Here is a 3,486-nt window from a genome sequence, read left to right as displayed (position 1 = left end):
ATATTTTTCTGACACCCGTAGAGTGAGAAATAAAATCCGAAAGCTATCTGATAAAGATTACAGTTCGGTACAGTTTTCAGTGACCAAATGGGGTCGAAACAGAAATATTAAAATTTCTTTGGACTTATTAAGTAAAACCGAATATGCCTGTCAAATTTGAGCTCAATCGGACATTCAGAAGGGCTCCAACGAAATTTATCAGATTTCAAGCTGCCCGTAATGAATAGTGTGTAGTTGAGGGCAAAATGGTAAAAAGGGATTAAATCCCCTTTGCTTCTTCTTCCTCCCAGCCGAACACATCACACGCACACAACACACACACGCATGGAAGGAGAAAAGAAAACCCTCTCTTTCTCTCTCTAAATCTCTCCCAAAGAAGAGGATTTTGGTGGAGATTGAAGCCAAGAGAGGATTCATTGTCTTCATCATCATCTTCTCCACCTTGAGGGCAAGCTTGAGAGGTAAGCTTTTGCTAGCCTTTAATGGTAGATCTTTAATGGTTGGTTTAAATACCTTATAAATGGATTTAGTGGAATCCTATGATGCTAAATAGATGATTGTTGCTTAAATCATGGATCAATTTAATGATTTCTTGCAATAGGTGAAACCTAGGGTCCAAAATGCTAATTTTCAAAATATGAGGGTTTGATCTAATTTGACCATCCGTAAACCTAATTGCTAGGTAACGAAACGCGTTGGCGAAGACGGTTCGGCAATCCGACGAGCCGTTGCGAAGTTATTAAAGAAACGGACGTTTAGGCTTCGGGTCCGCCGGGAGGGCCGAGGCGACGTCGTAAAATCATGGAAATGGATTTGAGGCATCGTGTTAGCGTGGCGAAGAGCTTCTACACTTGAAACAGCGAAGCGGCGCGCTCTTGGACCGCAATTGTGAGATCGGGCCAAACCGGGTGCCGGGTGCCGCGGGCGGCCGATTGCAAGTGTCGACAAGCAATCGGAACGCGTGTTAAGGTGGGTTGTGCTTACCGAAGCGACTTGGTCGCCCCACATGTCAAAGCGAAATATGGATTTTTGGTTGATGCATATATGTATGTGCATACGGGCATATTTGCATTGTATAAATGCATGCTAGTTGGTAATTTGCATATTAGTATGTATGCTTAGTGAAATACATGCTTGGGGCATTTAGCATTATGAGATTCATGTTGACATGTATTAGAGAACATGAGCATATAAATGAATGTTAACCTATTGTTAACCTTATGAGTTATGAGATCATGTTGGGTAATGTTTAGTGATGATTGCATAATAATGCATTGGGAAGTATATGCTAGTAACTAGATACAAGCGATATATTTGTGCATTGGAATGTATGCTAGGTGCATGTAACATTATGTGAGCATGTTAGTTAAGATGCATGTACTAAATGATAGTAATTATGCTAGTTGCTAATGGCATGTTGATGCGTTGGAATTATATGCAAGTGCTAGTTCATGTCAACTCATAATAGAGCATGTAAGTGCGGTTGGATAAAATGCATAAGTGCATCATGTGAATACAAGTTAGATGACAAGAGCATATTGACCTTATGAAAATGCATGCGAGAGGATAATGCTTATTAACATGATGAGAAAAGCTATACATGTATAACATGCACGATGATAATGTAGGCTATGTTAAATGTAGATGCATGTCGGCATCATAGAATGCATGCTAGAGTATATATGATTATAGAAACTCGATGTGGACAAGTAGGGCCAACTAGATCGAGTGGCGCCGAACCTAGTGTAATTAACATAGGTCGAATATGAACCTAGGGTCAAGAACCTAGGATGAATAAGATTGATGTTGAACCTAGTGTCGTGAACCTAGGCTAGATCGAGTGGCATTAACCTAGCGTCATGAACATAGGTTGACATTGATTCTAGTGTTGTTGAACCTAGGGTTAATAAAAACCTAGGTAGAGAGGTATTAACCTAGTTTAAAGAACATTGGTTATGTTATAAGGGCGTTAAACCTAGAGTCGGGTAGACCTAGGATGGAAAGTGCATTGGACCTAGATAGGTCGATATCATAGGGTTTGAGATTACCCTAGAGGCTTGGGAAATAGATTCCGGAATCTTAGGATTGTGAACTCGACAGTTCTAGAGCAGTGGGTTGAGTGTGACAGGGTCCCCTCCCACTGGACGAACTTCGAGGATGAGCTTGAGGCTGATTCGAGGCCGCGGGTCGAGTGTGGCAGGTTCCCCCTCCCGTCGGCAGAATCGTGCTTTGCTAGGGTTGAGTGTGGCATGTCCCCTTCCCTATCGGGGGTCTTAGGCCGCGGGTTGAGTTTGTGGTATAATCCCCTTCCCACCGGAAAGATCCCTAACCACGGGTGTACGCAGCTCTGGGCGACCCGTTGGGGAGATGTTTGTAGACTGAAGGCTGAGGTGTAAGTGAGAGGTCCTTCACCTTGAGCCGGACAGAGTGCGGACTATCCGCAGTTGATTGACTCGAGACCGAGTCGAGTGGCATAGATGGCTAAGGTAAAATAACCTTAGGAAAGAATCGCCAGTGAGCACAATAAGACAAAGAGTAAAGAATAAAGAATAACTAACGAACGTGAATAGCTAATAAAGAAAAGAACGGCTACAAGTAAAGTATGGTTAATGATATAAAGTAGATCAAGTAATCTACTTGCATGATTTACAGGTATTGCATATTGCATAGCATTGTTACAATTGCGAGGCAAGGTATGGTTCTATTAATTGCATAGTCAAAATATCTATCTATCTGTTTATTAAACTAACCTGCAGTTGCCTCCTTTGAACCTGTCGGTCGAGCTTTTCCCTTGGGTGGCCGTACCCACTAGGAACCATGGAGTTGGTTCTCACCCCACGTTGTTTTGGGGTTTTACAGGTTCGTACGTGAGCAGCGCGGCGGCGTGAGGAAAGGGCGTAGCTCCGTAGATAGCGCCCTACCCCGGAGACCAGAGCTAGCAGTACCCGTCTACAAAGCTTAGGGGTAAAGGAAATGAAAAGAAAGCGAATGTATCAAATTGTAATAAGTAAACGATGTACTACTTAGATTGTATTTGGAAGTTAAAGCAATTGAGAATTGAGATGTAAAATGCGTGAATGTGAATGAATGTAATAACTTAGGATGTGTTTATGTTGTTTGATACCTTCCATTATGCAATCTTGATTGATATCAGTTCCTGGTTGGAACCCTCGTATTGTATTGATTGCGTTGCCTTGAACGTACAGGGGAGACTCTGTCCGTAGTACAGGGGAAACCCTGTCCGTTCGGCACTGTCGGCGCCGCGACCTCGGCCAAATAGGCGGGTGGTCGCGGGCTGTGACAGAGTCGGTCAGAGGACAAGGCGACCGTAAGGCCCACTAGGAGACACTATGGAAGATAGCTGAGGTCTGAGCCAGACGCTATTCTCTAGGAGGCGACGAGATACGAGGTGTGCCAGAGCGTGGATCGCGACTCGGGCATCGCAGCACAGACCAGTGAGGATTCTTGATAGAGCACTCGCTTTCC

General features: G+C 43.8%; 1 long non-coding RNA gene across 1 annotated transcript; it reads left to right on the top strand.

Moving 5' to 3' along the window:
* Positions 504 to 3,078, top strand: LOC109724571. The gene is made up of 2 exons (XR_002219966.1): positions 504 to 969; positions 2,860 to 3,078. It is a non-coding gene; the product is annotated as an uncharacterized LOC109724571 (long non-coding RNA).

The sequence above is a fragment of the Ananas comosus genome, linkage group 19 (genome assembly GCF_001540865.1).
Source record: "Ananas comosus cultivar F153 linkage group 19, ASM154086v1, whole genome shotgun sequence".
In the NCBI taxonomy this organism is placed as follows: Eukaryota; Viridiplantae; Streptophyta; class Magnoliopsida; order Poales; family Bromeliaceae; genus Ananas; species Ananas comosus.
Note: the sequence above shows the minus strand (reverse complement) of the source record. Positions and strands in the feature narration are given on the sequence as shown.